Below are 12,902 nucleotides of genomic sequence, written 5' to 3' on the forward strand. Positions count from 1 at the left end.
GTGATTAACTGCTAATTGTTCTACTTGCAATAACTGTTTGTTTGTGCTTGAACCTTCCTATTTGTGTTTGCGACTGGGACTCTGTTGGACTGTGGTGATTGGTTGTTGGTTGGGTTGTTTGGGCATAGGGCCGTGGTTGAAATGAGATGGACCGATGGTTGGTTTCGGTTTTGTGTTTCGGGTTTGGAAAAGTATGAAAGGCTATTTGGTTCAGCTTAGATAAATATTTTGAAAGGCTTTTAAGTTTTTAAGAATTAAACCGTTCCTCTTTCAGAAAAGATTTCAGACTTCTCTTTTATAATAAACCGTTGCTTTTGAAAAGATACATAAGGCGGTTATCAATCACTGTAACGATTTTATCTCTCGTATCCTATTATAGTAATTCTGCAACCCTACGGTGAGAACCCTTTCGAAGATGATGTTCTCATCCCCTACAATATCCCCTTTCAGGATATGGACGCAGAAGTCACGAAGAGCTTATCTAGTTGTTGTCGTGATGTTTGTATTGCTTTAGTTATTGTTTACTGTTCCCTCGCCTTTATCTTTATACATTCTGTAAGAGGGATAAGAATTGTATTGGTTAATGCTTGTAAAGTTATTTAATATATATATATATATATATATATATATATATATATATATATATATATATATATATATATATTTGTATGTACTCTTTGAGAGTTAGTTTTTGTAAGTTGTATTGTATGTATGGACGTACATTACATAATAAAGGTACTTTGGAGCGGTGTTGCGGTTTAAAGTTTTAAACAGGCTCATATTTTAGTATTAAATAGTGTAAGAGTGGTCGTAATGTCTGAGCTATCAGAGTCGCGCAGCCAGAAACGTAAACTTTGATAGTTAGGGTGTTACATTTAGTGTACACATTACATAGTTAATACTTAATTAAAATCATGTGAACTTTTTATATGATAAATATATATATCTATGCATAAAAAAAAGAAAGTACCAAAGTGACTGTTGAAACAAAAAATATATATATATATATATATATATATATATATATATATATATATATATATATATATATATATATATATATATATATATATATATATATATATATATATATAAAAGAACTTCTGTTGTTGAGAGGTATGTAGGATGGATTGAAGTGGACCTAGTGTAAGATTATTATTATTATTATTATTATAGGCAATATCCTAGACAAAGTCCTAATAGGGGCGGTGGCCCGCCATTGAGAAACTGTACCAAACAGTTTCCTAAACAAATTTCTGCCGTCACCCTTCAATTTCATTATTACATTATGCATTGAATCATGAGGATGGTGGGAAGACTAACCTAATAATTAGTAGCTCTTTTTAGTTAATTAAGAACCATGTTCTTTTAGTTGGGAAATGACTTGCATTATTCTTAATTATAATTTATATATAATTAAGTTTGAACGAAAGAAACATTATTTAGTTTTTTGGTCGAACTAAATAGTACTCATAAATTATAGAGTCAAAATCTTATATATCCATTTATCTTTATTGTTCTAAGATTAATTATTAATTACCATATGTACATATTTTTAACATTTAACACTAACATACAAATGTGGTGTTTGTTTTTGTTGCTTATGCTATTCTCCAATCTAATAAATTAAGAATTAATTCGTCGTGGATCTGAAACTCCATTTAAGGGTCTATCGCTGGCTAATAGATTGCTGCATATACAAGGCAGAATTCAAACTCTCGACATTTACTTAAACGAACGAGTAAGCTGACCACTCAACCAATCCAAATTGGTTCATACAAATGTGTTGTAGAGGACGAAGGCAGCTACATAGACTTTTTTTTACGTGAGAGCTAACTTGGATCTTGTACTAAATTGAGGGTGGATGGTGAATTTTTAATCCTAAGTAATCCAACGAATTGATGGTAGTAGTGCCTGTCAAAAAGACTTCGACACTTAAGCAAGTAATAGTTTAAAAGGTATAAGAATTAGAAGTAAATAACATACATTAGGCGTGTGATTGGACTATTCATATAGAGTTTCAGCGCTGAATTTAAATGAAGAATTGTTGTCATGCTATTGTCGATTATGAGCAGCACGTGGAAATCATATGCAAACATGATCTGAGTTCCATCAACTCGTTTTAGCAAATTGTTTGCTATACCTAAAATTGCCATATTGCCAACTGATTATGGGAGGCCGTTTTGAATGATCATGGATAGTGGTAGGATTGAGTGGTGGTGGCGGTGGATTGAGGATTGGAGAACAATGGAGTAAAATTTTAAAGTTGGGATTAAGTTAGGTTAAAAAAAATTACCTTTTATGAATAAAAAATTATATTATTTCACTTTTTATAGATAAATTTATTAATATATTAAAATTGTGGATAAAAATAATAATTTATTTTAATACTTAATTGAAAAATAAAATAAAAATTTGAATAAATTTTGCTAATCTGATTAGAATACGATTATTAGAAATACACATTGTGTGTTTACGTGCTCTCCAAAAGAGTATTATTTGTGGCCTAATGTGATGTAATTTTGGTCTAACGAGAGGTTAGTCTTTAATAATTTTAAATTAAATTCAATATTTCCTTCATAAATTATTATATTATTTTATAATGGATAATATTTTAGTATTAAAAATATTAATATAGCACATTTTGGCATCAATATTTATACCGTTCGCTTATAAATTTATTTTAAGATATTTTTTATAATTATATAAAAATTAATATTTAATATACAATTATACTAATTATTAATTATTAATATTTTTAATCATTCTAATTATATTAATTATAAATTATTTTAATTATTAATTATTATAATATAATTTTTAATCAAACATAATTAATCATAAATATAATATTCACATTAATAGCTTTATTAATATTTTTTATTATGCATGTGTATATCATCTTAGTATCAAATTGATATTGATATTAATAATTAATTCTGTGCTACTAAAATGTATATATAGTATTTTTTATGGTTCATGAATCTAGATTTAAGAGTCAAATTATTTTGTTTAATTTTTTAATTTATTATTCATTCTTGACTATTTCATAGAATAAGAATGTATCCTTTATTTTTCATCAAAGTTGATCCTTTTAAGTTACAAGTTATAATTTTTTATGATATATATTTTTTATTATTTTTACCATTCTATTATTCTTTTGATAATTTAATTATTGTTCTTACTCAAACTTATTATTTTTTTGTTTAACGTTACAATACGATTATTCCTTACCACAATTGTTTACAATGCACCACATCTATCAAACATCACCTCGAGTTGTATACATTGATTCGGGGTATCATAAAATAGATGTAAGAGTTTAACGAATGGATAGTAAACTCTATTTTACTAAAGAATGGTTGGATGACTGGATCTACTCAATGACCAACCTAATAAAAAGTGGGTAAATATAGTTTTCTTAGGAGGAGCTTGATTTTTTTATTGAGCAATAGTTTTCAATCATTCCCTCCATGCTTTCTACAACTAAAAAATTTTCAAAGTAAGCATATAATGAGATTGAGTTTCCTCATCAATTTGGGTTTAGTTTTTAAAGAATTGTGTTAGGTTTGAAGATGCAATTTTAAATAATGGTCTTGTATTTACGTTAACTTTTCGTAATAAAAAATAATTTTATAATATTTTGTGATTTTTCTCTAAAATTACCAACATTCTTGTATGTCAATGCAATGTCATTGGTGAGAATAAAAGTCAATTTAGTCTCTCGTTATGGCTATTCTATACCTTGCTGTAGTACATGGATAGCGACAGTGGCGGAACTTGAAAAATTTTTTTGGAAGGGCCAGTAATCTTAATAAAAAATTATATAATAGTATTTATATTAAAATAAAATTTATAAATATAATTATTTTATTTTTAAATTTATTATTAATATGTAGGATTATATATGGTTAAGATTAACAAAAAAATTCTGATTTTGATTAATAAAAAATTTTGTTTAGGTTAATAAGTCAATTTGATTTTAAATAAAAAATCAATTTAAAAAAAAATCAGTTTTTACATGAAAAAATTAGTTTTTGCACATAAAAATCTATTTTTGTTTAGAAAACTAATTTTTTATCCAAAAACTTATTTTTCTTTTTAAAAAATTGATTCTTTATTGATGGTTTTCAGTGGCTAAGAGAAGGGGGGTTGAATCTTAGCCCGTTTTTCACTTAATAACACTTGCTGGTCTTTAAAACAACTTCAGGAGACTTTTTTATTTTTGTCTCGTACCCAGCCACGAGATTTTTTCTTTTTATCTCGTCAACCGGCACGAGATATTTTTCAGTTTTATCTCCTGGGCAGCAGAAACAGAAATGGAGTAGAAGAGAGAGAGAGAAAATTACACCAAGATGTATCCTGGTTCAGCTGCTGAGTGCAATGCAGCCTACATCCAGTCTCCATCACAACAATGATGAAATTTCACTATAATCATCCTTGATTACAAACACCAATTCTCCCTAGGAACTACCTTTCCTATCCAGGACAAGTCCAGAATCTAAACCCCAATCCTGAACTTGACTTGGTTACTGCCAAGCTTTCATGTGCAAAGTGCTAACCCAACTTGCAAGGGGATTCCCACAGAATCATGAAACACAACACAGATGTACAAAGGACCTCTAAGGACATCTATGGCTTTTTCTTTTAATTTTTCACTCTCTGCCTTTTTCCGCTCTATGGCTTTTTCTTACAAACCTCATTGTTTGCCTTTTTTCCATGAGTCTCAAGACAGACAAAATTAAACAGAAAATTACAAAATGAAGAACATTGAAGGAGAAGAACTTCTGTTAGCTTAGGTAGCTATGAGAACTCTGTGCCTTGCACTCTCACTCCTTGCTTCAAGCCCTGACTGTTCTCCCTTACTTATAGGGGGAAGCCTCCACGATTGAAACCCAAATAAACCAAGCTAAACTTCTTCTTCTTCATGCAAACTGGTTCGGCCAGAGAGAGAAGAGATAACCAAATGCAAAATTCAACATGCAATTACCTCTAGTCCTTCCTTGGTCACCAATCTTCATCAATCTGAGCCCTCCATCTTGCCTTGCTCTCCAAGACGGATTCCTACCCCTTCTGCCTCCTCCATCACGTAGCCACTGTAGCTACCTCCTGTGGTGGTTGAGCAAAATCAGAGACAAGCTATCCCTCCAAGGATCTTCCTCTACTGACCAAAATCTTTTTCTTCCATTTTTGGTATGGAGAAGCTAAGATCTCTTCACCAAATCTTACCATAAGTGATGAAAATCTCAACCACAACATACCTTTAATTTTCTTTTTTCTTGCTATCATTGTGATGGTCTTGTAGCGTGCTACTTCTTCTTTTCGGTAGCTAGCCATAGCTTCCAAGCTTTCTCTGTGAAGTGACCGAAGTAGGAGAAGAGAGATGAGAATGAAGAAAAAGAAACTTGAACAATAATTAATGAATGTGATAAAGTAAATTAAGTTTCCCACTTTCCTTGCTTTAGGTAGCGTGTAGCATTAAGAGCTATCTAATCAATCCCTTTTTCTCTTTCCTTTTCCCAATGTCTATATTAACTCTCCTTGATAAAATTTGAATTCCATCACATGATAAACAAAGGGGATCCGTTGGAAGCATGAAGCAAAATACTTGCTTTCTCTCCATATTGGTTTCGGACCAACTTTAGTGGTCTTGGAGCAATGATTTCAATTGGGCTTGTATCACAAATTCTGGCCCAAATAACATAACACCAATTCAGCCACAAAGATCAAAATAATTTTGTATCACTGCTGAATGTATTTTTAATACAATTGGGCTTGCAACATTTTTTCTTTTCTGTTCGGTCCAATAGCAAAATCTGCCCCAACAAAATTATTAATTAAGCAAGTATGAATTGAGATCAAATTAATAATTTTGTAAATAATTATATTAATAATGTTTATTCATCACTAATATTAACTTAGAGTTTTCCAAACTCATCAATCTCCCCCTTGATGACAAACATTATTAAAAATTGAAATGGAAAGAAATCAAAAGTTAGAGTACTCCCTTTTGAATACTTGGATTCCTTCCTTTCTAATTGTTACATGACTCCCCCTTAATATATGCTATTTTACCAAGGGAAGTTTTATACCTGTAACTTTTGAAATCAAGCTTAAGGCAACAATGTTATTCAACATATTATATGTAGGATGTTGAATGGCTTGATTTATGAGCAGAATTGAATGACAAACAAAACTCCTTTGTTATCATATAAATGATTTTCTGCTCAAACTCTTACAAAGCAATTCAGTACATATCAACCTAAAAAAATATTTTTGATGTTTCAAGAGGTTGCTTTTCTGTTCGAAAATATTTTCCAAACAACATATCAGAGCAAAATAATCAGAGCAAGGAAAATATTTTTAATCAAGCATGATCATCTCAAAACATAGCAACTATCAGAATTTCTTTACATATCACAACTTAAAAGGAACTGCCAAAAATAAAATATTCCTGATCTAAAATAGCAAGCATTTTCACCATGGTAAATCAAATGTATATTCCTAATCCAAAACATATTTACCAAGGTAAATCAGATGTATCCACAAGATAAATTAAGATGAATCAAATGCATATTTCTAATCCAAAACACAGCAGGCATATCTACAACTGCATCACAAGTATCAAGCTGATCACCACAACAAGTAATTGAAACAAGGATGATCATAAATCCACAAAGGATTTCATACCCTGTTTTCTTAATTTTAATTTCTCACCCATGTCTCCATCTTTTGTCATCAAGGGGCACCTGCAAAAAATTGACATTGGAAGCAAAATATCCAAAAGATAACCAAAATACCAAGAGTTTATCACAGTGTCATAGGTCTAAAGTATCCAAGCAAAGTACTACAATATTAGATTGAGCCAAGACAAACCAATATCAAATAAAAAACAGTGATCAATCATCAGATAAATTGTACTCAGAGCCATCTGCCTCATCATCACTGGCAGCATCCATCTCCTCCTCAAAACTCTGCAACATTAGACCCACCTTATCTTTGCACTTTATCCAAGCCCTCTCATTTTCAAAGGCTTGCTTGCGAACTGCCTTATAGGATTGTACCATTAGCTCCGACATGTTGGAGAATTCAGTGAGGAGTTCTTTGATCGATTCTGTTGTCTTGGAAGACTCAGGCCGACTCTTAAACTCACTGTCCGAGGGTACTGACTTCTTCCCTTTGGTTCCCTTCATAGCTCCTCCTCCTTTAATCATTGAGACCTTGTTCTCTACAGCTTCATTGGTTAAATCAACTTTAAAATATTCAAAAATACTGGTGAGAAACATGCCATAAGGCAGATTTGCCTTTTTGGTACTCTTAATAGATTCCCACATGTGTCTTATCATAAGGTATCCAAATGAGATAGTAGTAGAAGTAACGAGAGCAAAAAGTACAAGAGAGTCAGAAACAATTACTATGTTATGTGAACCACTTTGAGGGGTTAGAATATGAGTGATGATTCGGTGCAGAAGAGAGTTTGTTGGTCCGAGGGCCTTGTGAGTAGGAATGGTGCCATCCAAGCCAGACAAGTTCTCACAGATTTGTTGAAGGGCTTGCTTGTATGTGACCCCAACCTGAGAGTCCCATTTTTCAGTCATGTACTCTCTTAGTCACTCATCTGTGTAGCCTAGGACAGCGCTGATGGTTTCAGAGTTCAGAGTCATGTATACCTTCTTTACGTAAGAGTGGATGGTAGCATCGATCAGTCTCATATTAGCATAAAATTCTCATACCTATCCAGGGTAAACATGTTTCTGAATATAGAGCAGAGAAGTCCATTTTAGATTCTCAAACAGAGGAGAGACATTGATTTCTTTTGCTGTGAGTGAGTCTAGATTCACTAGGTAGGTGGCACAGAGGTGGCTTTTCTCCAATACTTCCTTGTGGAATTCATAGGAGGCACATGAATTGAATCTGGCCGGGTCATAGTATGAATGAGGTTTGTTGAACTTAGTTTTGAATTCCAATGATTCCAAGTTTGCTGGCTCCCTCGTGTTGTGTAACACAAAGCTCTTGGTCTTCTGTGAACTGCGTCCAGGGGTTGTCTTCTTCGGTGGTGATGGCGGCGGTGACGGAGGAGGTGAGGTGTGAGATTCTTCTTCTTCAGCCACGGGTACCTTCTCCTTCTTTTTCCTTGAAAAAATCTTTGTTGCTATCACTTTTCTCCTCATGGTGTCCATATGTTTGGATGGTGGTGAGGGAGAAGATGAAGAAGTAGAATGAATGTGTATATGAGTGTGGGTTTGAGGAGTGGAAGGTTTTTGGGAGAGGAGGATTCGTTCACTCTTCCTTGGAGCAGTTTTCTTTTTCATAATAATGAAAATGGAGAAGTGGAAGAGGGAAGATGAAGAGAGAACCGAATTGAGTGGAGAGATGTGGGAGGTTAGGGACGCATTAAATGTTGAGTGGAGAAAGAATTAGAGGGAGTTAATGACCATTAATAAGCGGTTATTAACCAAGAGAGGTTTCCTTTTATTTGAAATTAAAACTGAAAAGTTGTTTCCTAAAATCAAGGGATGAGAAGAGGGAAAAGATTTGATTTGATAATAACCTCTTCCAACAAGATTTGATGAGACAACAAAAAGGAATTGTGATTTACACAAGGAGGAACTAACAAAACGGTCAGAGTGGGGTTAAGGAAATTTGGTGGGGCCCATGTTCATTGATGTCTGCACAGTCTTCCCCTGTATCATAGCCCTTTCAACACATCCTGATTTTTATCTCCTGCTTTCTTACGAGACAAAACTGAGCAGAATCAAAAATTTCACAAGTTATCAATAGAGCTTAAATCTATCATTCCCAAACTTTTTCTCAAAGTGCAGAATCTGTCTTCATAGAGGGATTTTGTAAAAATGTCCGCAAGTTGGTCTTCAGATTTTATAAATTGAATATCAATAGTACCCTTTTACACATGTTCTCTAATAAAGTGATATTTGATTTCAATGTGCTTAGTTCTTGAGTGCAGAACAGAATTTTTAGAAATGTTTATAACACTCATATTATCACAAAATAAGGGTATACTATTGATCTTTAATTTGTAGTCTACCAACTGCATTTTTAACCAAATTAGTTGTGAGCAACATGCAGATGAAGAAATATATTCAGCTTCAGCTGTGGATAGAGCCACTGTGGCTTACTTTTTGGTTGACCACATGTTGAATGAGCTTCCAAGGAAGCAACACATGTCGGATGTGCTCCTTCTATCCACCCTATCTCCCGCATAATCTGCATCACAAAACCCTACTGCACAAAAATCATCAGATTTTGGATACCACAAGCCATAATCACTAGTTCCCTTAATGTATCTAATGATGTGCTTAACGGCTGAAAGATGGGACTCTTTTGGTGAGATTGAAATCTTGAACATACACCCACACTTTGAACAATATCCGGTCTAGAGGAGGTAAGATACATGAGTGAATCTATCATTCCTCTATACCTTGTTTCATCCACATCTTTGCCATCATCATCCTTTTCAAGTTTAGTGTTTGGATGCATTGGTGTTCCCATTGGTTTGGAACTTTCTAAGCCAATTTTTTTAATAAGTTCTTTTGCATACTTTCCTTGGTGAATGAAAGTGCCACTAGGAATTTGTTTAATTTGGAGGCCAAGAAAGAAGGTTAGCTCTCCCATTAAACTCATCTCAAACTCACTAGTCATGAGTTTTCCAAACTCTTCACACAAGGACTCATTGGCCGATCCAAACACAATGTCATCCACATAAACTTGAACTAGGAGAATATCATCATTAGATGCTTTAATAAATAAAGTAGTGTCGGTGGTACCCCTTTGAAATTGATTTTCCAACAAGAAGGCACTAAGCCTTTCATACCAAGCTCTTGGAGCTTGTCTAAGGCCATAAAGAGCCTTTGAGAGTTTGAAAACATGGTTTGGAAATACTTTATCTTCAAAACCGGGGGGTTGTGCCACAAACACTTCTCTATCAATAAAGCCAATAAGAAAAGTACATTTCACATCCATTTGAAATATTTTAAAATCCTTATGGGCAACATAGGTAAGAAACAACCTAATTGCTTCCATTCTAGCTACTGGAGCAAAAGACTCATCAAAATCTATACCCTCTTCTTGATCGTAACCTTGGGCCACTAATCTAGCCTTCTTACGAACAACTTTTCCATCCTCACCTAATTTATTTTTGAAAACCCACTTAGTACCCGTAACTTTCTTACCATCTAGATGAGGTACTAGTGTCCAAACTTCATTTTTGTCAAATTGAGCAAGCTCTTCTTGCATTACGTTGACCCATGATGAATCTTCAAGAGCTTGTTTTACATTGTTGGGCTCCAATTGTGACAAGAGGGCAAAATTGCTAGGATCGGATTGCTTTTTGGTTGAGGATCTTGTTGTTACACCTTGAGAGGGATTACCAATGATAAAGACATGAGGATAACCCCTCATGGACTTCCATTCTCTTGGCTTTCGAAGTGGTGTTGAGCTTTGATGAGTTTCTGTGGGTTGTTCTATTCCAGTTTCTCTTGCTGGTTCTGGAGACAAAATGGAAATGTCTCCTCCATTCTGATGAGACAAAACTGGACTGACAGATTCTTCAACTTGAGCAGACTTGGGATTCTCTTCACTGGTTTCCTTGTTGACAACATCTTCACAATCTGTATCATCTTCTATCACAGCACTGGGAATTGAATTAGAATCACAAAAAGAGACATGTATGGATTCCTCTATGGTCCTATGTTCTTTGAGATAAATCCTATAGGCCTTGCTAGTGGTGGAATATCCAACAAACATCCCTTCATAGGATTTTGGATCAAATTTGCCAAGGTTTTCTTTATTGTTAAGTACAAAGCATTTGCATCCAAAAATATGGAAATACTTAAAATTTGGAGGGGTTCCTTTCCATAGCTCATAAGGAGTTTTCTTCAACCCTTTTCTAATAATGGTCCTATTCAAAATGTAACAAGCTGTATTTACGGCTTCAGCCCATAGAAATTTTGGAATCTCATTCTCACAAAGCATGGCCCTAGTCATCTCTTGAAGGCTTCTATTTCTTCTCTCAACCACCCCATTTTATTGAGGGGTTCTAGGGCATAAAAAGTTATGAGCAATTCCAAAGTCATTACAGAATTTTTCAAAGTCCTGGTTTTCAAATTCTCTTCCGTGATCACTTCTTAAATGGGCAATTTTTAAATCTTTTTCATTCTGAATTTTTTTTTTTTGCAAAGGGTTGAGAAGGCTTGGAAAGCATCATTTTTATGAGTAAGAAAAAGTACCCAACCAAACCTAGAGTAATCATCTACCACCACTAGACCATAGTATTTACCTCCTAAACTTTGAGTTCTTGTTGGACCAAAAAGATCAATGTATAACATCTCTAATGGCCTTTTGGTTGAAATTCCATCCTTTGGTTTAAAAGAGGATTTTACTTGTTTGCCCAATTGGCAAGCATCACAAGTAAGATCCTTATCAAATTTGATATTTGGAATTCCTCTAACCAAATTTTTCTTGACTAGCTTAGAAATTTGGTACATGCTAGCATGACCCAATTTTCTATGCCATAGCCATTTTTCAGATTCAAAAGAAGTAAAACATGTTACATTTTGTTCTTTCAAGTCCTCAAGAGTCAATCCATACACATTATTGCACCTTTTAGCCTCAAATAAAATATCCCCAGTTTTTTCACAAACAACTAAACACACAAACTTTCTAAAAATAACTTCATATCCTTGATCACACAATTGGCTTACACTAAGTAAATTATGTTTCAAACCATTTACAAGAAGAATATCATTTATACAAGATGAAAAGCTTTTACCAACTTTTTCAACGGCCACTATCTTTCCTTTACCATCATCACAGAAAGTGACAAATCCTCCATCATACTCATCAAGCTTTATGAAGAAGGTTGTCTTTCCGGTCATGTGCCTAGAACACCCGCTGTCCATGTACCACATGTTATCCTTCCGTTTGGATGCTAGGCACACCTACAAAACAAGCTCAAGTGACCTTAGGTATCCAAATCTTCTTGGATCTTTTCACGTTAAACCATCTCTTATGTCCTAATCCATTATAATCAAAAACAACTTTGTAAACTTTATCACCAATCATCCTCTCACCAAAAAAATATTGAATGGGAAAGTGTCCATTTCGGTTACATAGTCTACAAAACCTTGGAGTTGCTGCTTTGTTAAAGCGTGTTGGGTTTTGAAACCTTGTATCATTAGAAAATGAGGCAATATTTTCAAAATAAGGTTTCTCAACAGATTTAAAGAAACCCAAGCCGATTTTATCATAAAGAGGTTTTTGACTAGCCAAAATTTGATTTAGATTTTCAGAACTTTGAGTGAACTTGGCTAAGTCTTCTTTAAGCCTTTTGACCTCTTTAAGCAACTCTTCATTTTCTTTAAAACAATTTACATATGCAACAAAAGAATGATCACTTTCACAGCTCCTAAGTTGGGCTTTCAACTGCTTATTTTCTTCAACAAGATCAACAGCAGTTTCGGCCTCCCTTAGTTTTTCTTTGAGAAAACCATTTTCTGCTTTAAGAATGGTGATTTGTTGTTCAAGATCTTGATTATCCAGTAAGAAGTATCTAATTTTTTCAGAAAGGTGATCTATCATAAGATGAAGAGATTCAGTGTCAGGGTTGCGGATAACTACCTGTTCAACGTGGTCTGCCATAAGACATTGTTGAGACTTGGTTTCGGATTCTTCATCATCTTTAGAATCATTTTCTAAGTCCTCCCAAGAAGCAATCAGACCTTTCTTCTTTCCCTTCTTTGGTTTCTCTTCTTTCTTCAACTTAGAGCAATCTAACTTGAAATGCCCAGTTTCTTTGCAGTTGTAACATATCACCTTGCTGAGATCTTTTCTTTGTTTCCTAGAGCTGCTTCCCTTGCTTCTCTCCTTGAACTTCACCATTTTCT

Source organism: Arachis ipaensis, chromosome B10 (assembly GCF_059453495.1).
Source record: "Arachis ipaensis isolate K30076 ecotype BB chromosome B10, ASM5945349v1, whole genome shotgun sequence".
NCBI lineage: Eukaryota > Viridiplantae > Streptophyta > Magnoliopsida > Fabales > Fabaceae > Arachis > Arachis ipaensis.